This window comes from Garra rufa, chromosome 1, assembly GCF_049309525.1.
Source record: "Garra rufa chromosome 1, GarRuf1.0, whole genome shotgun sequence".
Taxonomy (NCBI): Eukaryota; Metazoa; Chordata; class Actinopteri; order Cypriniformes; family Cyprinidae; genus Garra; species Garra rufa.
The window spans coordinates 96,121,917-96,143,730 of record NC_133361.1 but is presented as its reverse complement, the minus strand read 5'-3'; the positions used below and the strand labels follow the sequence as shown (position 1 = coordinate 96,143,730).

Genomic DNA, 21,814 nt, shown 5'->3' with positions numbered 1-21,814 from the left:
TGAGTATTTTTGGATTTTTTTTTTTACCCGGACAAGGCTTCCGCTGACCAGTTCCCATATGGTCTACCGCCAGGATTCCTGGTTTTCACCTAGGTGGCCTGGGTTCGACTCCCGGTATTGGAAGGTGGGCTCCTCTGTGCTTCCCTCTACGAAAAAGGGCCACACGTCTTCCTGCGTCGAAAGCCGTTTTTTGGCCAGCAGTCGAGCTGCAGAAACCTAATAGGCCGAGGTTGTGACCTCACAGGCCGAGGTTGTGACCCCACAGACCTGCGCCTTCGATAGCTCAGCTGGTAGAGCGGAGGACTGTAGGAGGAGCGTTGGCAATCCTTAGGTCGCTGGTTCGACTCCGGCTCGAAGGAGGTTGTTTTTCACGTGCCCACCTTTTTTGGGGGGGGCCGGCCTTCTGAAAGCGGCCAACAGAGCTTGATTTCACAGTCCGCCATTGGGGGGGAGAGGGGGCAAAAGAGCTTTCCCTGACCGGGAATCGAACCCAGGCCGCGGCGGTGAGAGCGCCGAATCCTAACCACTAGACCACCAGGGAAGAGCCGATCTAATGCTGGCCTGCTAATAACATGAGAACAAGCAGACAGCAATACAGGCTTCTGTCACGTCGAAAACCAACGAGTCGGGCTGCAAGCACGAGGATCCCCAGGCGGTGGGCCAGTGGCGCAATGGATAACGCGTCTGACTACGGATCAGAAGATTCTAGGTTCGACTCCTGGCTGGCTCGCTCTCTGATTTTTGCGTAATGCAGTTTGGTTTTGATGTCACAGGCTTGCCGAATTGTTGCCCTATTCCTACGTGCCACCCGAGCTTTGAGATAAAGTTGGACACGAAATGAAATCCGAACTAGCCAATAATCAGCAACTCACCCGGTTAAAACCGCGTCTCAGTTTCATTGTTAATCTCATGATTTTTTCATTTCTGTACCTTGACAGACCGGCGATAGGCTGTTTTTCCTTGAGATAACGGTTACAACGCAAGACCACGCTTGTTTTTTCAAATGCGTGGCGTGAGTATTTTTGGATTTTTTTTTTTTTACCCGGACAAGGCTTCCGCTGACCAGTTCCCATATGGTCTAGCGGTCAGGATTCCTGGTTTTACCCAGGCGGCCCGGGTTCGACTCCCGGTATGGGAAGGCGGGCTCATCTTTGCTACCGGTCAGGATTCCTGGTTTTCACCCAGGCGGCCTGGGTTCGACTCCCGGTATGGGAAGGCGAGCTCCTCTTTGCTACCGGTCAGGAGATGACGGTTACAATGCAAGACCACGCTTGTTTTTTCGAATGCGTGGCGTGAGTATTTTTGGAATCTTTTTTTTTTCCCGGACAAGGCTTCCGCTGACCAGTTCCCACGAAATGAAATCTGAACTAGCCAATAATCAGCAACTTACCCGGTTAAAACCGCGTCTCAGTTTCATTGTTAATCTCATGATTTTTTCATTTCTGTACCTTGACAGACGGGCGATAGGCTGTTTTTCCTTGAGATAACGGTCACAATGCAAGACCACACTTGTTTTTTCGAATGCGTGGCGTGAGTATTTTTGGAATCTTTTTTTTTACCCGGACAAGGCTTCCACTGACCAGTTCCCATATGGTCTACCGCCAGGATTCCTGGTTTTCACCTAGGTGGCCCGGGTTCGACTCCTGGTATTGGAAGGTGGGCTCCTCTGTGCTTCCCTCTACGAAAAAGGGCCACACGTCTTCCTGCGTCGAAAGCCGTTTTTTTGGCCAGCAGTCGAGCTGCAGAAACCTAATAGGCCGAGGTTGTGACCTCACAGGCCGAGGTTGTGACCCCACAGACCTGCGCCTTCGATAGCTCAGCTGGTAGAGCGGAGGACTGTAGGAGGAGTGTTGGCAATCCTTAGGTCGCTGGTTCGACTCCGGCTCGAAGGAGGTTGTTTTTCACGTGCCCACCTTTTTTGGGGGGGCTGGCCTTCTGAAAGCGGCCAACAGAGCTTGATTTCACAGTCCGCCATTGGGGGGGAGGGGGGGCAAAAGAGCTTTCCCTGACCGGGAATCGAACCCGGGCCGCGGCGGTGAGAGCGCCGAATCCTAACCACTAGACCACCAGGGAAGAGCCGATCTAATGCTGGCCTGCTAATAAGATGAGAACAAGCAGACAGCAATACAGGCTTCTGTCACGTCGAAAACCAACGAGTCGGGCTGCAAGCACGAGGATCCCCAGGCGGTGGGCCAGTGGCGCAATGGATAACGCGTCTGACTACGGATCAGAAGATTCTAGGTTCGACTCCTGGCTGGCTCGCTCTCTGATTTTTGCGTAATGCAGTTTGGTTTTGATGTCACAGGCTTGCCGAATTGTTGCCCTATTCCTACGTGCCACCCGAGCTTTGAGAAAAAGTTGGACACGAAATGAAATCCGAACTAGCCAATAATCAGCAACTCACCCGGTTAAAACCGCGTCTCAGTTTCATTGTTAATCTCATGATTTTTTCATTTCTGTACCTTGACAGACCGGCAATAGGCTGTTTTTCCTTGAGATAACGGTTACAATGCAAGACCACGCTTGTTTTTTCAAATGCGTGGCGTGAGTATTTTTGGAATTTTTTTTTTTCCCGGACAAGGCTTCCGCTGACCAGTTCCCATATGGTCTAGCGGTCAGGATTCCTGGTTTTCACCCAGGCGGCCCGGGTTCGACTCCCGGTATGGGAAGGCGGGCTCCTCTTTGCTACCGGTCAGGAGATAACGGTTACAATGCAAGACCACCCTTGTTTTTTCGAATGCGTGCCGTGAGTATTTTTGGAATCTTTTTTTTTACCCGGACAAGGCTTCCGCTGACCAGTTCCCACGAAATGAAATCCGAACTAGCCAATAATCAGCAATTTACCCGGTTAAAACCGCGTCTCAGTTTCATTGTTAATCTCATGATTTTTTCATTTCTGTACCTTGACAGATGGGCGATAAGCTGTTTTTCCTTGAGATAACGGTCACAATGCAAGACCACACTTGTTTTTTCGAATGCGTGGCGTGAGTATTTTTGGAATCTTTTTTTTTACCCGGACAAGGCTTCCACTGACCAGTTCCCATATGGTCTACCGCCAGGATTCCTGGTTTTCACCTAGGTGGCCCGGGTTCAACTCCCGGTATTGGAAGGTGGGCTCCTCTGTGCTTCCCTCTACGAAAAAGGGCCACACGTCTTCCTGCGTCGAAAGCCGTTTTTTGGCCAGCAGTCGAGCTGCAGAAACCTAATAGGCCGAGGTTGTGACCTCACAGACCTGCGCCTTCGATAGCTCAGCTGGTAGAGCGGAGGACTGTAGGAGGAGCGTTGGCAATCCTTAGGTCGCTGGTTCGACTCCGGCTCGAAGGAGGTTGTTTTTCACGTGCCCACCTTTTTTGGGGGGGCTGGCCTTCTGAAAGCGGCCAACAGAGCTTGATTTCACAGTCCGCCATTGGGGGGGAGGGGGGGCAAAAGAGCTTTCCCTGACCGGGAATCGAACCCGGGCCGCGGCGGTGAGAGCGCCGAATCCTAACCACTAGACCACCAGGGAAGAGCCGATCTAATGCTGGCCTGCTAATAACATGAGAACAAGCAGACAGCAATACAGGCTTCTGTCACGTCGAAAACCAACGAGTCGGGCTGCAAGCACGAGGATCCCCAGGCGGTGGGCCAGTGGCGCAATGGATAACGCGTCTGACTACGGATCAGAAGATTCTAGGTTCGACTCCTGGCTGGCTCGCTCTCTGATTTTTGCGTAATGCAGTTTGGTTTTGATGTCACAGGCTTGCCGAATTGTTGCCCTATTCCTACGTGCCACCCGAGCTTTGAGAAAAAGTTGGACACGAAATGAAATCCGAACTAGCCAATAATCAGCAACTCACCCGGTTAAAACCGCGTCTCAGTTTCATTGTTAATCTCATGATTTTTTCATTTCTGTACCTTGACAGATGGGCGATAAGCTGTTTTTCCTTGAGATAACGGTCACAATGCAAGACCACACTTGTTTTTTCGAATGCGTGGCGTGAGTATTTTTGGAATCTATTTTTTTACCCGGACAAGGCTTCCACTGACCAGTTCCCATATGGTCTACCGCCAGGATTCCTGGTTTTCACCCAGGCGGCCTGGGTTCGACTCCCGGTATGGGAAGGCGGGCTCCTCTTTGCTACCGGTCAGGATTCCTGGTTTTCACCCAGGTGGCCTGGGTTCGACTCCCGGTATGGGAAGGCGAGCTCCTCTTTGCTACCGGTCAGGAGATAACGGTTACAATGCAAGACCACGCTTGTTTTTTCGAATGCGTGGCGTGAGTATTTTTGGAATCTTTTTTTTTACCCGCCTTAGGGCACCTGCGTCCGTCCTGCAACCTAATAGGCGTTTCGTTGACGGCAGTTCGTGGACGCTGCGCGGCGCCCCCTAGGTGATTTTTGAGGGGCCTGGGGCCCCCATGGTTCCCTCGGCCCTCACCCCCTGAGGCCCTGTGACTTTTCCCCCGCTCCCAGCCCCCCTGGGGGCCCCGCCAGGAGCCCCCAAAGATTGCACTGGTGAATATGCAAAATGCTGCAGTTCGGGGTTTCGCCACAAGGCGGCAGCACGCCATCCAACGGCTCACCTATTCGACGGGCGTCGAATAGGTTGTGGGATGGATGCCACAAACTGCCTATTTGTCCAACTAACAGCCTAAATGACTAGGACCTCGTCCACGAACCGCCTAAAGTGCCACCTAAGTGCCTACTCTTCATCGTGGTCTTCCTCACGTCCCACGAACGGCCTATTCGTCCACCTAGGCGCCTATTCTTCATTAAACAGTCCACAGAGTGCCTAAAGTGCCACCTAAGTGCCTACTCTTCATCGTGGTCTTCCTCACGTCCCACGAACGGCCTATTGGTCCACCTAGGCGCCTATTCTTCATTAAATAGTCCACAGAGTGCCTAAAGTGCCACCTAAGTGCCTACTCTTCATCGTGGTCTTCCTCACGTCCCACGAACGGCCTATTCGTCCACCTAGGCGCCTATTCTTCATTAAACAGTCCACAGAGTGCCTAAAGTGCCACCTAAGTGCCTACTCTTCATCGTGGTCTTCCTCACGTCCCACGAACGGCCTATTGGTCCACCTAGGCGCCTATTCTTCATTAAATAGTCCACAGAGTGCCTAAAGTGCCACCTAAGTGCCTACTCTTCATCGTGGTCTTCCTCATGTCCCACGAACGGCCTATTGGTCCACCTAGGCGCCTATTCTTCATTAAATAGTCCACAGAATGCCTAAAGTGCCACCTAAGTGACTACTCTTCATCGTAGTCTTCCTCACGTCCCACGAACAGCCTATTCGTCCACCTAAGCGCCTATTCTTCATTGATTAGTCCACAGAGTGCCTAAAATGCCACCTAAGTGACTACTCTTCATCGTAGTCTTCCTCACGTCCCACGAACAGCCTATTCATCCACCTAAGCGCCTATTCTTCATTGATTAGTCCACAGAGTGCCTAAAGTGCCACCTAAGTGACTACTCTTCATCGTAGTCTTCCTCACGTCCCACGAACAGCCTATTCGTCCACCTAGGCGCCTATTCTTCATTAATTAGTCCACAGAGTGCCTAAAGCGCCACCTAAGTGACTACCCTTCTCCGTAGTCTTCCTCACGTCCCACGAACGGCCTATTGGTCCACCTAGGCGCCTATTCTTCATTTATTAGTCCACAGAGTGCCTAAAGTGCCACCTAAGTGACTACTCTTCATCATAGTCTTCCTCACGTCCCACGAACGGCCTATTGGTCCACCTAGGCGCCTATTCTTCATTAATTAGTCCACAGAATGCCTAAAGTGCCACCTAAGTGACTACTCTTCATCATAGTCTTCCTCACGTCCCACGAACAGCCTATTCGTCCACCTAGGCGCCTATTCTTCATTAACTCGTCCAAACTGACTACTCTTCATCGTAGTCTTCCTCACGTCCCACGAACAGCCTATTCGTCCACCTAAGCGCCTATTCTTCATTGATTAGTCCACAGAGTGCCTAAAGTGTCACCTAAGTGACTACTCTTCATCGTAGTCTTCCTCACGTCCCACGAACAGCCTATTCGTCCACCTAGGCGCCTATTCTTCATTAACTCGTCCAAACTGACTACTCTTCATCGTAGTCTTCCTCACGTCCCACGAACAGCCTATTCGTCCACCTAAGGGCCTATTCTTCATTGATTAGTCCACAGAGTGCCTAAAGTGTCACCTAAGTGACCACTCTTCATCGTAGTCTTCCTCACGTCCCACGAACAGCCTATTCGTCCACCTAAGTGCCTATTCTTCATTAACTCGTCCAAACTGACTACTCTTCATCGTAGTCTTCCTCACGTCCCACGAACAGCCTATTCGTCCACCTAACAGCTTATTTTTCACCAGTTCGTCCCAGGGGCCCCAAACTTGGCATCCTGGTAGCCTAGGGGCCCCAGTGCCATATATCAGGAGGACAGGTCTCTAGAGTGCAGGGAAAATTTTCACAACCACCCAGGACCCTGAAACCCGGGATCCTGAACCGGGGGCCCCTGCAATACCACCTTGTCAAATTTGGAGCCCCTGTGACCTTTTGGCCCTTGCCAAACAGACCTTTTGGTCCACTGTCCCACGAACCACCTATGAAAACGCATGCAATAAGTTGTACGTGTCCTCGGCTACTGTTCTGCCCCCCGGGGGTCCGAGGGGCCCCAAACTTGGCATCCTTGTAGCCTAGGGGCCCCACTGCCATATATCAGGAGGACAAAGCCTGCAGAGGCCCCATCAAATAAGTTACAGCTGTCACTTTCTGATGGTGGAATTTCGGTAATTTCACCACATATGGTGAACGCCAATGTGTAACTTATTTGGCTGGGCCTCCATAGGCGTTCCGTGGATGATACCGTATTAAGTCATATTTCATAACTACAGTGGTTTTATGGATAAATTTCTATAGTACAGTGCTCAGGGAACATTACCCAGCAGTTCTATATACATTACAGCCCCTAAAATAAGTTACAGCTGTCACTGTCTGATGGTGGATTTTCGGTAATTTCACCACATATGGTGAACGCCCATGTGTAACTTATTTGACTGGGCCTCCATAGGCTGTCTGTGGACATTACATTAAAAGGTCATATTTCATAACTACAGTGATTTAATGTGGTTTAACCTGTTGTGTGCCATACAGGGGACACACGACAACACACTGATGTACATTAGAGCCATTAATTATGCATAATTTGCATAAAATTCAACTGTCCACAGACAGCCTATGAGGGACCTGTCAAATAAGTTACAGCTGTCACTTTCTGATGGTGGAATTTCGGTAATTTCACCACATATGGTGAACACTGTACTGTAGAAATTTGTCCACAAAACCACTGTAGTTATGGAATATGACTTATTACGGTATCTAGCACTGTAATTATGAACTTTGACCTTTTGATGTATTGGCATCCCACCTGTAACTTAATAAGCTACTCAATGGCCTTCCACACATGTGTTGAAATCCTCAATTCTTTACGGGAATTCACCGGCTGAAAATGTCAAAGTCAAAAACAGCATCCCACCTGTAACCTATTTGACAGGTCCCATATAGGCTTCCCCCGGACAGTCCAATTTTATGCAAATTTTGCCCAATTAAAAGCTATACTGTACTTTTTTTTTTGTTCTGTTTCCCTGTGTGGCATACAACAGGTTAAACCATATAAAAGCACTGTAATTATGAACTTTGACCTTTTGATGTATTGGCATCCCACCTGTAACTTAATAAGCTACTCACTGGCCTTCCACACATGTGTTGAAATCCCCAATTCTTTACGGGAATTCACTGGCTGAAAATGTCAAAGTCAAAAACAGCATCCCACTTGTAACCTATTTGACAGGTCCCATATAGGCTTCCCCCGGACAGTCCAATTTTATGCATATTTTGCCCAATTAAAAGCTGTACTGTACATGATTTTTTTTGTTCTGTTTCCCCTGTGTGGCATACAACAGGTTAAACCAATGAAAAAACACTGTAATTATGAACCTTTTGATGTATTGGCATCCCACCTGTAACTTAATAAGCTACTCACTGGCCTTCCACACATGTGTTGAAATCCCCAATTCTTTACAGGAATTCACCGGCTGAAAATGTCAAAGTCAAAAACAGCATCCCACTTGTAACCTATTTGACAGGTCCCATATAGGCTTCCCCCGGACAGTCCAATTTTATGCATATTTTGCCCAATTAAAAGCTGTACTGTACATGATTTTTTTTGTTCTGTTTCCCCTGTGTGGCATACAACAGGTTAAACCATGTAAAAGCACTGTAATTATGAACTTTGAACTTTTGATGCACTGGCATCCCACCTGTAACTTAATAAGCTACTCACTGGCCTTCCACACATGTGTTGAAATCCCCAATTCTTTACGGGAATTCACTGGCTGAAAATGTCAAAGTCAAAAACAGCATCCCACCTGTAACCTATTTGACAGGTCCCATATAGGCTTCCCCCGGACAGTCCAATTTGATGCAAATTATGCATAATAAATAGCTGCAATGCACATGAGTGTGTGGAGCAGTGTCCCCTGTGTGGTGTACAGTAGGTTTTACCCCATAAAATCACTGTAGTTATGAAATATGACCCATTAATGTACTGTCCGGGGGAAGCCTATAGGGGCTCTGTCAAATAAGTTGCAGGTTGGCTCCAAAATTTGAACGGCTATAACTCGGGGGCCCTGCCACCGAACGACACCAAACTCGGGTCAGAGTAAGAGCCCTGGGGGCCCTCTCCAACGGGCCCTAGCCCGTGGCTCTAGCGCCCCCACAGGCCAAGATACGGGGGCCAATAGGAAAGGGTGCATTTCAGAAGGAAGGGTCCCAGAGGCCCGGGACTCTGGGGTCTGAGAGGGCCCCCAGGGATCCCTCAACACCCAGAAGTACGATCCGCTGGGACTCGTCGTTTCCGAGATATCGACCGTTTTGTCCAAAAGTTCCTTTTATATAACCGAGTGTATCTTGGGAGTTAAGCAGAATTGGAGCTCTAAACTCCGGGCGTGAGGAGGGCCCATAGGGCCCCTTCTGACCCCACCGTCCTAAGCTCCTGGGACTTTCCGTTCCCGAGATATGGTCACTTCCGGTTCAGCTTTGACCGGGTGTATCTCAGAAACCATGCCGACTTGGAGCTCCATACTCTGGGCATGGGTAGGTACCCGAGGGCCCCCCATGACCCCAGAGTATGGAGCCCCAAGTCTGCTTGGTTCTTGAGAAACATCCGGTCAAATTCAACATCCCAGCTGTAACTTATTTGACAGAGCCCCTATAGGCTTCCCCCGGACAGTCCAATTTGATGCAAATTATGCATAATTAATAGCTGCAATGCACATGAGTGTGTGGAGCATTGTCCCCTGTGTGGTGTACAGTAGGTTTTACCCCATAAAATCACTGTAGTTATGAAATATGACCCATTAATGTACTGTCCGGGGGAAGCCTATAGGGGCTCTGTCAAATAAGTTGCAGGTTGGCTCCAAAATTTGAACGGCTATAACTCGGGGGCCCTGCCACCGAGCGACACCAAACTCGGGTCAGAGTAAGGGCCCGGGGGGCCCTCTCCAACGGGCCCTAGCCCGTGCTTCTAGCGCCCCCACAGGCCAAGATACGGGGGCCAATAGGAAAGGGTGCATTTCAGAAGGAAGGGTCCCAGAGGCCCGGGACTCTGGGGTCTGAGAGGGCACCCAGGGATCCCTCAACACCCAGAAGTACGATCCGCTGGGACTCGTCGTTTCCGAGATATCGACCGTTTTGTCCAAAAGTCCCTGTTATATAACCGAGTGTATCTTGGGAGTTAAGCAGAATTGGAGCTCTAAACTCCGGGCGTGAGGAGGGCCCATAGGGCCCCTTCTGACCCCACCGTCCTAAGCTCCTGGGACTTTCCGTTCCCGAGATATGGCCACTTCCGGTTCAGCTTTGACCGGGTGTATCTCAGAAACCATGCCGACTTGGAGCTCCATACTCTGGGCATGGGTAGGTACCCGAGGGCCCCCCATGACCCCAGAGTATGGAGCCCCAAGTCTGCTTGGTTCTTGAGAAACATCCGGTCAAATTCAACATCCCAGCTGTAACTTATTTGACAGAGCCCCTATAGGCTTCCCCCGGACAGTCCAATTTGATGCAAATTATGCATAATTAATAGCTGCAATGCACATGAGTGTGTGGAGCAGTGTCCCCTGTGTGGTGTACAGTAGGTTTTACCCCATAAAATCACTGTAGTTATGAAATATGACCCATTAATTTACTGTCCGGGGGAAGCCTATAGGGGCTCTGTCAAATAAGTTGCAGGTTGGCTCCAAAATTTGAACGGCTATAACTCGGGGGCCCTGCCACCGAGCGACACCAAACTCGGGTCAGAGTAAGGGCCCGGGGGGCCCTCTCCAACGGGCCCTAGCCCGTGCTTCTAGCGCCCCCACAGGCCAAAATACGGGGGCCAATAGGAAAGGGTGCATTTCAGAAGGAAGGGTCCCAGTGGCCCCGGGGGGTTCGAGGGGCCCCAAACTTGGCATCCTGGTAGCCTAGGGGCCCCACTGCCATATATCAGGAGGATAAAGCCTGCAGAGGCCCCGTCAAATAAGTTACAGCTGTCACTTTCTGATGGTGGAATTTCGGTAATTTCACCACATATGGTGAACGCCCATGTATCACTTATTTGGCTGGGCCTCCATAGGCTGTCTGTGGACATTACATTAAAAGGTCATATTTCATAACTACAGTGATTTTATGGATACATTTCTATAGCACAGTGCTCAGGGAACATTACCCAGCAGTTCTATATACATTACAGCCCCTAAAATAAGTTAAAGCTGTCACTGTCTGATGGTGGATTTTCGTTAATTTCACCACATATGGTGAACGCCCATGTGTAACTTATTTGACTGGGCCTCCATAGGCTGTCTGTGGACATTACATTAAAAGGTCATATTTCATAACTACAGAAATTTTATGGGGTTTAACCTGTTGTGTGCCACACAGGGGACACGCCACAACACACTGATGTACATTACAGCCATTAATTATGCATAATTTGCATAAAATTCAACTGTCCACAGACAGCCTATAAGGGACCTGTCAAATAGGTTACACGTGGGATGCTGTTTTCGACTTAGACATTTTCGGCCGGTGAATCCCTGTAAAGAATAGGGGATTTCAGCATATATGCTGAAGGCCAGTGAGTAACTTATTAAGCTACAGGTTGGATGCCAATACATTAAATGGTCATATTTCATATTTACAGTGATTTTAATGTGGTTTAACCTGTTGTGTGCCACACAGGGGACACACCACAACACACTGATGTACATTACATCCATTAATTATGCATAATTTGCATAAAATACAACTGTCCACAGACAGCCTATAAGGGACCTGTCAAATAGGTTACACGTGGGATGCTGTTTTCGACTTAGACATTTTGACTGGATGTACCTTAGAAACCATGCCGAATTGGAGCTCCATACTCCGGGCATGGGTAGGTACCAGAGGGCCCCCCATGACCCCAGAGTATGGAGCCCCAAGTAGGCTTTTTTCAAGAGATATTGCAACTTCCTGTGGAACTTTGACCGGTTGTATCTCAGAAACCATGCCGACTTGGAGCTCCATACTCTGGGCATGGGTAGGTACCAGAGAGCCCCCCATGACCCCAGAGTATGGAGCCCCAAGTCTTCTTGGTTCTTGAGAAACATCCGGTCAAATTCAACATCCAACCTGTAACTTATTTGACAGAGCCCCTATAGGCTTCCCCCGGACAGTCAAATTTGATGCAAATTATGCATAATTAATAGCTGCAATGCACATGAGTGTGTGGAGCAGTGTCCCCTGTGTGGTGTACAGTAGGTTTTACCCCATAAAATCACTGTAGTTATGAAATATGACCCATTAATGTACTGTCCGGGGGAAGCCTATAGGGGCTCTATCAAATAAGTTGCAGGTTGGCTCCAAAATTTGAACGGCTATAACTCGGGGGCCTTGCCACCGAGCGACACCAAACTTGGGTCAGAGTAAGGGCCCGGGGGGCCCTCTCCAACGGGCCCTAGCCCGTGCTTCTAGCGCCTTCACAGGCCAAGATACGGGGGTCAATAGGAAAGGGTGCATTTCAGAAGGAAGGGTCCCAGTGGCCCCGGGGGGTCCGAGGGGCCCCAAACTTGGCATCCTGGTAGCCTAGGGGCCCCACTGCCATATATCAGGAGGACAAAGCCTGCAGAGGCCCCTAAAATAAGTTACAGCTGTCACTTTCTGATGGTGGAATTTCGGTAATTTCACCACATATGGTGAACGCCCACGTGTAACTTATTTGGCTGGGCCTCCATAGGCGTTCCGTGGACGATACCGTAATAAGTCATATTTCATAACTACAGTGGTTTTATGGATAAATTTCTATAGTACAGTGCTCAGGGAACATTACCCAGCAGTTCTATATACATTACAGCCCCTAAAATAAGTTACAGCTGTCACTGTCTGATGGTGGATTTTCGGTAATTTCACCACATATGGTGAACGCCCATGTGTAACTTATTTGACTGGGCCTCCATAGGCTGTCTGTGGACATTACATTAAAAGGTCATATTTCATAACTACAGTGATTTTATGGGCTTTAACCTGTTGTTTGCCACACAGGGGACACGCCACAACACACTGATGTACATTACAGCCATTAATTATGCATAATTTACATAAAATTCAACTGTCCACAGACAGCCTATAAGGGACCTGTCAAATAGGTTACACGTGGGATGCTGTTTTCGACTTAGACATTTTCGGCCGGTGAATCCCTGTAAAGAATTGGGGATTTCAGCATATATGCTGAAGGCCAGTGAGTAACTTATTAAGCTACAGGTTGGATGCCAATACATTAAATGGTCATATTTCATATTTACAGTGATTTTAATGTGGTTTAACCTGTTGTGTGCCACACAGGGGACACACCACAACACACTGTACATTACATCCATTAATTATGCATAATTTGCATAAAATACAACTGTCCACAGACAGCCTATAAGGGACCTGTCAAATAGGTTACACGTGGGATGCTGTTTTCGACTTAGACATTTTGACTGGATGTACCTTAGAAACCATGCCGAATTGGAGCTCCATACTCCGGGCATGGGTAGGTACCAGAGGGCCCCCCATGACCCCAGAGTATGGAGCCCCAAGTAGGCTTTTTTCAAGAGATATTGCAACTTCCTGTGGAACTTTGACCGGTTGTATCTCAGAAACCATGCCGACTTGGAGCTCCATACTCTGGGCATGGGTAGGTACCAGAGAGCCCCCCATGACCCCAGAGTATGGAGCCCCAAGTCTTCTTGGTTCTTGAGAAACATCCGGTCAAATTCAACATCCAACCTGTAACTTATTTGACAGAGCCCCTATAGGCTTCCCCCGGACAGTCAAATTTGATGCAAATTATGCATAATTAATAGCTGCAATGCACATGAGTGTGTGGAGCAGTGTCCCCTGTGTGGTGTACAGTAGGTTTTACCCCATAAAATCACTGTAGTTATGAAATATGACCCATTAATGTACTGTCCGGGGGAAGCCTATAGGGGCTCTATCAAATAAGTTGCAGGTTGGCTCCAAAATTTGAACGGCTATAACTCGGGGGCCTTGCCACCGAGCGACACCAAACTTGGGTCAGAGTAAGGGCCCGGGGGGCCCTCTCCAACGGGCCCTAGCCCGTGCTTCTAGCGCCTTCACAGGCCAAGATACGGGGGTCAATAGGAAAGGGTGCATTTCAGAAGGAAGGGTCCCAGTGGCCCCGGGGGGTCCGAGGGGCCCCAAACTTGGCATCCTGGTAGCCTAGGGGCCCCACTGCCATATATCAGGAGGACAAAGCCTGCAGAGGCCCCTAAAATAAGTTACAGCTGTCACTTTCTGATGGTGGAATTTCGGTAATTTCACCACATATGGTGAACGCCCACGTGTAACTTATTTGGCTGGGCCTCCATAGGCGTTCCGTGGACGATACCGTAATAAGTCATATTTCATAACTACAGTGGTTTTATGGATAAATTTCTATAGTACAGTGCTCAGGGAACATTACCCAGCAGTTCTATATACATTACAGCCCCTAAAATAAGTTACAGCTGTCACTGTCTGATGGTGGATTTTCGGTAATTTCACCACATATGGTGAACGCCCATGTGTAACTTATTTGACTGGGCCTCCATAGGCTGTCTGTGGACATTACATTAAAAGGTCATATTTCATAACTACAGTGATTTTATGGGCTTTAACCTGTTGTTTGCCACACAGGGGACACGCCACAACACACTGATGTACATTACAGCCATTAATTATGCATAATTTACATAAAATTCAACTGTCCACAGACAGCCTATAAGGGACCTGTCAAATAGGTTACACGTGGGATGCTGTTTTCGACTAAGACATTTTCGGCCGGTGAATCCCTGTAAAGAATTGGGGATTTCAGCATATATGCTGAAGGCCAGTGAGTAACTTATTAAGCTACAGGTTGGATGCCAATACATTAAATGGTCATATTTCATATCTACAGTGATTTAATGTGGTTTAACCTGTTGTGTGCCACACAGGGGACACACCACAACACACTGATGTACATTACAGCCATTAATTATGCATAATTTGCATAAAATACAACTGTCCACAGACAGCCTATAAGGGACCTGTCAAATAGGTTACACGTGGGATGCTGTTTTCGACTTAGACATTTTGACCGGATGTACCTTAGAAACCATGCCGAATTGGAGCTCCATACTCCGGGCATGGGTAGGTACCAGAGGGCCCCCCATGACCCCAGAGTATGGAGCCCCAAGTAGGCTTTTTTCAAGAGATATTGCAACTTCCTGTGGAACTTTGACCGGTTGTATCTCAGAAACCATGCCGACTTGGAGCTCCATACTCTGGGCATGGGTAGGTACCAGAGAGCCCCCCATGACCCCAGAGTATGGAGCCCCAAGTCTTCTTGGTTCTTGAGAAACATCCGGTCAAATTCAACATCCAACCTGTAACTTATTTGACAGAGCCCCTATAGGCTTCCCCCGGACAGTCAAATTTGATGCAAATTATGCATAATTAATAGCTGCAATGCACATGAGTGTGTGGGGCAGAGTCCCCTGTGTGGTGTACAGTAGGTTTTACCCCATAAAATCACTGTAGTTATGAAATATGACCCATTAATGTACTGTCCGGGGGAAGCCTATAGGGGCTCTATCAAATAAGTTGCAGGTTGGCTCCAAAATTTGAACGGCTATAACTCGGGGGCCTTGCCACCGAGCGACACCAAACTTGGGTCAGAGTAAGGGCCCGGGGGGCCCTCTCCAACGGGCCCTAGCCCGTGCTTCTAGCGCCTTCACAGGCCAAGATACGGGGGTCAATAGGAAAGGGTGCATTTCAGAAGGAAGGGTCCCAGTGGCCCCGGGGGGTCCGAGGGGCCCCAAACTTGGCAACCTGGTAGCCTAGGGGCCCCACTGCCATATATCAGGAGGACAAAGCCTGCAGAGGCCCCTAAAATAAGTTACAGCTGTCACTTTCTGATGGTGGAATTTCGGTAATTTCACCACATATGGTGAACGCCCACGTGTAACTTATTTGGCTGGGCCTCCATAGGCGTTCCGTGGACGATACCGTAATAAGTCATATTTCATAACTACAGTGGTTTTATGGATAAATTTCTATAGTACAGTGCTCAGGGAACATTACCCAGCAGTTCTATATACATTACAGCCCCTAAAATAAGTTACAGCTGTCACTGTCTGATGGTGGATTTTCGGTAATTTCACCACATATGGTGAACGCCCATGTGTAACTTATTTGACTGGGCCTCCATAGGCTGTCTGTGGACATTACATTAAAAGGTCATATTTCATAACTACAGTGATTTTATGGGCTTTAACCTGTTGTTTGCCACACAGGGGACACGCCACAACACACTGATGTACATTACAGCCATTAATTATGCATAATTTACATAAAATTCAACTGTCCACAGACAGCCTATAAGGGACCTGTCAAATAGGTTACACGTGGGATGCTGTTTTCGACTAAGACATTTTCGGCCGGTGAATCCCTGTAAAGAATTGGGGATTTCAGCATATATGCTGAAAGCCAGTGAGTAACTTATTAAGCTACAGGTTGGATGCCAATACATTAAATGGTCATATTTCATATCTACAGTGATTTAATGTGGTTTAACCTGTTGTGTGCCACACAGGGGACACACCACAACACACTGATGTACATTACAGCCATTAATTATGCATAATTTGCATAAAATACAACTGTCCACAGACAGCCTATAAGGGACCTGTCAAATAGGTTACACGTGGGATGCTGTTTTCGACTTAGACATTTTGACCGGATGTACCTTAGAAACCATGCCGAATTGGAGCTCCATACTCCGGGCATGGGTAGGTACCAGAGGGCCCCCCATGACCCCAGAGTATGGAGCCCCAAGTAGGCTTTTTTCAAGAGATATTGCAACTTCCTGTGGAACTTTGACCGGTTGTATCTCAGAAACCATGCCGACTTGGAGCTCCATACTCTGGGCATGGGTAGGTACCAGAGAGCCCCCCATGACCCCAGAGTATGGAGCCCCAAGTCTTCTTGGTTCTTGAGAAACATCCGGTCAAATTCAACATCCAACCTGTAACTTATTTGACAGAGCCCCTATAGGCTTCCCCCGGACAGTCAAATTTGATGCAAATTATGCATAATTAATAGCTGCAATGCACATGAGTGTGTGGGGCAGAGTCCCCTGTGTGGTGTACAGTAGGTTTTACCCCATAAAATCACTGTAGTTATGAAATATGACCCATTAATGTACTGTCCGGGGGAAGCCTATAGGGGCTCTGTCAAATAAGTAGCAGGTGGGCTCCAAAATTTGAACAGCTATAACTCGGGGGCCCGGGCACCGAGCGACACCAAACTCGGGTCAGAGTAAGGGCCCGAGGGGCCCTCTCCAAAGGGCCCCAGCCCGTGCTTCTAGCGCCCCCACAGGCCAAGATACGGGGGCCAATAGGAAAGGGTGCACTTCAGAAATAAGGGTCCCAGAGGCTCGGGACTCTGGGGTCTGAGAGGGCCCCCAGGGGACCCTCAACATCCCGAAGGACGATCCGCTGGGACTCGTCGTTTCCTAGATATCGACCGTTTTGTCCGAAAGTCCCTTATATATAACCGAGTGTATCTTGGGAGATAAGCAGAGTTGGAGCTCTAAACTCCGGACATGAGGAGGGCCCATAGGGCCCCTTCTGACCCCACCGTCCCAAGCTCCTGGGAATTTCCGTTCCCGAGATATGGCCACTTCCGGTCCAGCTTTGACCGGGTGTATCTCAGAAACCATGCCGACTTGGATCTCCATACTCCGGGCATGGGTAGGTACTAGAGGGCCCCCCATGACCCCAGAGTATGGAGCCCCAAGTAGGCTTTTTTCCAGAGATATTGCAACTTCCTGTGGAAATTTGACCGGGTGTTTCCTGGGAACCACGCCGACTTGGAGCTCCATACACCGGGCATGGGTAGGTACCAGAGGGCCCCCCATGACCCCAGAGTATGGAGCCCCAAGTCGGCTTGGTTCTTGAGAAACATCCGGTCAAATTCAAAATCCCACTTGTAACTTAATAAACTACTCACTGGCCTTCCACACATGTGTTGAAATCCCCAATTCTTTACGGGAATTCACCGGCTGAAAATGTCAAAGTCAAAAACAGCATCCCACTTGTAACCTATTTGACAGAGCCCCTATAGGCTTCCCCCGGACAGTCCAATTTGATGCAAATGATGCATAATTAATAGCTGCAATGTACATAAGTGTGTGGAGCAGTGTCCCCTGTGTGGTGTACAGTAGGTTTTACCCCATAAAATCACTGTAGTTATGAAATATGACCCATTAATGTACTGTCCGGGGGAAGCCTATAGGGGCTCTGTCAAATAAGTTGCAGGTGGGCTCCAAAATTTGAACGGCTATAACTCGGGGGGCCGGCCACCGAGCGACACCAAACTCGGGTCAGAGTAAGGGCCCGAGGGGCCCTCTACAAAGGGCCCTAGTCCGTGCTTCTAGCGCCCCCACAGGCCAAGATACGGGGGCCAATAGGAAAGGGTGCACTTCAGAAGGAAGGGTCCCAGAGGCCCGGGACTCTGGGGTCTGAGAGGGCCCCCAGGGGACCCTCAAGACCCCGAAGGACGGCCCGCTGGGACTCGTCGTTTCCTAGATATCGACCGTTTTGTCCGAAAGTCCCTTATATATAACCGAGTGTATCTTGGGAGTTAAGCAGAGTTGGAGCTCTAAACTCCGGACCTGCGGAGGGCCCATAGGGCCCCTTCTGACCCCACCGTTCCAAGCTCCTGGGACTTTCCGTTCCCGAGATATGGCCACTTCCGGTCCAGCTTTGACCGGGTGTATCTCAGAAACCATGCCGACTTGGATCTCCATACTCCGGGCATGGGTAGGTACCAGAGGGCCCCCCATGACCCCAGAGTATGGAGCCCCAAGTAGGCTTTTTTCCAGAGATATGGCCACTTCCGTTCCAGCTTTGACCGGGTGTTTCTCAAGAACCATGCCGACTTGGATCTTCGTACTCCGGGCATGGGTAGGTACCAGAGGGCCCCCCATGACCCCAGAGTATGGAGCCCCAAGTAGGCTTTTTTCCAGAGATATGGCCACTTCCGGTCCAGCTTTAACCGGGTGTATCTCAGAAACCCTGCCGATTTGGAGCTCCATACTCCGGGCATGGGTAGGTACCAGAGGGCCCCCCATGACCCCAGTGTATGGAGCCCCAAGTCGGCTTGGTTCTTGAGAAACATCCGGTCAAATTCAACATCCCACCTGTAACTTAATAAGCTACTCACTGGCCTTCCACACATGTGTTGAAATCCCCAATTCTTTACAGGAATTCACCGGCTGAAAATGTCAAAGTCAAAAACAGCATCCAACCGGTAACCTATTTGACAGGTCCCATATAGGCTTCCCCAGGACAGTCCAATTGTATGCAAATTTTGCATAATTAAAAACTGTACTGTACATGATTTTTTTGTTCTGTTCCCCCTGTGTGGCATACAACAGGTTAAACCACATAAAAGCACTGTAATTATGAACTTTGACCTTTTGTTGCATTGGCATCCCACCTGTAACTTAATAAGCTACTCACTGGCCTTCCACACATGTGTTGAAATCCCCAATTCTTTACAGGAATTCACTGGCTGAAAATGTCAAAGTCAAAAACAGCATCCCATCTGTAACCTATTTGACAGGTGCCCTATAGGCGGTCTGTGGACAGTTGAATATTATGCAAATTTTGCATAATTAATAACTGTAATGTACATCAGTGTGTTGTGGTGTGTCCCCTGTGTGGTGTACAGTAGGTTTCACCACATATATCCACTGTCTTTATGAAATATGACCTTTTAATGTAATGTCCACTGCTAGATCCATCCTGTGACTTATCTGACAGGCCGGGGGAAAAGCATTTTTAGGGCAATTTTGCCCCATTGCGGGGCCCCTGGAGGGTCTCGGGAGACGGGACCACCGTCCCCCGCTTCGGCGCGAGAGGCCCTATCGAACCATAGGCGTTGTTTGGGGGCCAAAAAATTATTAGGGGGCGCCGCGCAGCACTTAGGGATTTCGTCACCGGCCTGTCATTTAGATTACTCGAGGGCATCAAGTACCTGACTTAAGGGTTAGGACTCGTAGGCGCTTCGCCGGACGCCGGCCCATTCGCTTTGACTGCAAGATGACACATAGGCTGTGCGATGGACCGTACGCCTCTTTTTGGATCCACTTCGGCGCTTATTCGGATGACGAGTCGGCACTTTTTCCCTAAGTCGCGTCTTTTCGCACCCCGGGGGCGATTTCGCCAAATAGGCCCGTCGTCGACGCCTCCGGGGGCGCCCTCGCGCCGCGCGCCACGGAGCGCCTAGAGCGCCACCTAAGTGCCTAGTCCCGGGAACGGCCTATTCGTCCACCTAAGCGCCTAGTCTTCATCGTAGTCTTCCTCTCGTCCCACTAACAGCCTATTCGTCCACGTAAGCGCCTATTTTTCATCATTGTGTCCACGAAGCGCCTAAAGAGCCACCTAAGTGCCTACTCTTCATCGTGGTCTTCCTCTCGTCCCACGGAATGCCTATTCGTCCACCTAAGTGCCTATTTTTCATCATTGTGTCCACGAAGCACCTAAAGTGCCACCTAAGTGCCTACTCTTCATCGTGGTCTTCCTCTCGTCCCACGGAATGCCTATTCGTCCACCTAAGTGCCTATTTTTCATCATTGTGTCCACGAAGCACCTAAAGTGCCACCTAAGTGCCTACTCTTCATCGTGGTCTTCCTCTCATCCCACGGACAGCCTATTCATCCACCTAAGTGCCTATTTTTCATCATTGTGTCCACGAAGCGCCTAAAGTGCCTACTCTTCATCGTTGTCTTCCTCTCGTCCCACGGACAGCCTATTCATCCACCTAAGTGCCTATTTTTCATCATTGTGTCCACGAAGCGCCTAAAGTGCCTACTCTTCATCGTGGTCTTCCTCTCGTCCCACGGACAGCCTTTTCATCCACCTAAGTGCCTATTTTTCATCATTGGATCCACGAAGCGCCTTAAGTGCCTACTCTTCATCGTGGTCTTCCTCTCGTCCCACGGACAGCCTATTCATCCACCTAAGTGCCTATTTTTCACCAATTTCGACCCAGGAGGCCCAAACTTGTATGTAAAATGTATCGGGAACGAGGGGTCCCAGGGGCCCCAAACTTGGCATCCTGGTAGCCTAGGGGCCCCACTGCCATATATCAGGAGGACAGGTCTCTAGAGTGCAGGGAAAAATTTCACAACCACCCAGGACCCTGAAACCCAGGATCCTGAACCAGGGGCTCCTGGACTACCACCGTGTCAAATTTGAAGCCCCTGCGACCTTTTGACCCCTGCCAAACAGACCTTTTGGTGCACTGTCCCACGAACCACCTATGAAAACGCATGCAATAAGTTGCACGTGTCCTCGGCTACTGTTCGGCCCCCGGGGGTCCGAGGGGCCCCAAACTTGGCATCCTGGTAGCCTAGGGGCCCCACTGACATATATCAGGAGGACAAGTCTCTAGAATGCAGGGAAAATTTTCACAACCACCCAGGACCTTGAAACCCGGGATCCTGAACCGGGGGCCACTGGACTACCACCGTGTCAAATTTGGAGCCCCTGCAACTGTTCGTGGACAGTTGGGCCAATTAAGCACGAAAACGGGTCCAAGGGACACGAGGCTCCAGACACAGCCCCAGGGGCCCCTGACGAGACGTTGATGTCAATTTCGGGCCAATCTGACCTTTTGATGACATTGTGATGAAGAATAGGCAGTTGGGTGGCACTTTAGGCACTTTGTGGACATAGTAATGAGGAATAGGCAGTTAGGTGGCACTTTAGGCACTTCGTGGACACGATGATGAAAAATAGGCACTTAGGTGGACAAATAGGCTGTTCGTGGGACGAGAGGAAGACTACGATGAAGACTAGGCACTTAGGTGGCACTTTAGGCACTTCGTGGACACGATGATGAAAAATAGGCACTTAGGTGGATAAATAGGCTGTTCGTGGGACGAGAGGAAGACTACGATGAAGACTAGGCACTTAGATGGCACTTTAGGCACTTCGTGGACACGATGATGAAAAATAGGCACTTAGGTGGACAAATAGGCTGTTCGTGGGACGAGAGGAAGACTACGATGAAGACTAGGCACTTAGGTGGCACTTTAGGCACTTCGTGGACGAGGTCCTAGTCATTTAGGCTGTTAGGTGGACAAATAGGCAGTTTGTGGCGGCCATCCCACAACCTATTTGACGCCGTCGAATAGGTGAGCCGTTGGACGGCTGAAATCCCCAATTCGTTACAGGGA

At 49.3% G+C, this 21,814-nt stretch overlaps 10 non-coding genes across 10 annotated transcripts; 7 read left to right on the top strand and 3 right to left on the bottom strand.

Annotated features, from left to right (window-relative positions):
- The first annotated feature begins 272 nt into the window (after window positions 1-272).
- trnay-gua (transfer RNA tyrosine (anticodon GUA)) lies at window positions 273-359 on the top strand. The gene is given in 2 exon segments: window positions 273-309; window positions 324-359. It is a non-coding gene; the product is annotated as a tRNA-Tyr (tRNA).
- Window positions 360-469: 110 nt separating this feature from the next.
- Window positions 470-541, bottom strand: trnae-cuc (transfer RNA glutamic acid (anticodon CUC)). The gene has a single exon. It is a non-coding gene; the product is annotated as a tRNA-Glu (tRNA).
- A 116-nt stretch (window positions 542-657) lies between these two features.
- On the top strand, window positions 658-730 carry trnar-acg (transfer RNA arginine (anticodon ACG)). The gene has a single exon. It is a non-coding gene; the product is annotated as a tRNA-Arg (tRNA).
- A 1,075-nt stretch (window positions 731-1,805) lies between these two features.
- On the top strand, window positions 1,806-1,892 carry trnay-gua (transfer RNA tyrosine (anticodon GUA)). Its single transcript is given in 2 exon segments — window positions 1,806-1,842; window positions 1,857-1,892. It is a non-coding gene; the product is annotated as a tRNA-Tyr (tRNA).
- A 109-nt stretch (window positions 1,893-2,001) lies between these two features.
- On the bottom strand, window positions 2,002-2,073 carry trnae-cuc (transfer RNA glutamic acid (anticodon CUC)). The gene has a single exon. It is a non-coding gene; the product is annotated as a tRNA-Glu (tRNA).
- A 116-nt stretch (window positions 2,074-2,189) lies between these two features.
- On the top strand, window positions 2,190-2,262 carry trnar-acg (transfer RNA arginine (anticodon ACG)). Its single transcript has one exon. It is a non-coding gene; the product is annotated as a tRNA-Arg (tRNA).
- A 335-nt stretch (window positions 2,263-2,597) lies between these two features.
- trnae-uuc (transfer RNA glutamic acid (anticodon UUC)) lies at window positions 2,598-2,669 on the top strand. Its single transcript has one exon. It is a non-coding gene; the product is annotated as a tRNA-Glu (tRNA).
- A 568-nt stretch (window positions 2,670-3,237) lies between these two features.
- On the top strand, window positions 3,238-3,324 carry trnay-gua (transfer RNA tyrosine (anticodon GUA)). The gene is given in 2 exon segments: window positions 3,238-3,274; window positions 3,289-3,324. It is a non-coding gene; the product is annotated as a tRNA-Tyr (tRNA).
- A 109-nt stretch (window positions 3,325-3,433) lies between these two features.
- trnae-cuc (transfer RNA glutamic acid (anticodon CUC)) lies at window positions 3,434-3,505 on the bottom strand. Its single transcript has one exon. It is a non-coding gene; the product is annotated as a tRNA-Glu (tRNA).
- A 116-nt stretch (window positions 3,506-3,621) lies between these two features.
- Window positions 3,622-3,694, top strand: trnar-acg (transfer RNA arginine (anticodon ACG)). The gene has a single exon. It is a non-coding gene; the product is annotated as a tRNA-Arg (tRNA).
- Window positions 3,695-21,814: the final 18,120 nt, after the last annotated feature.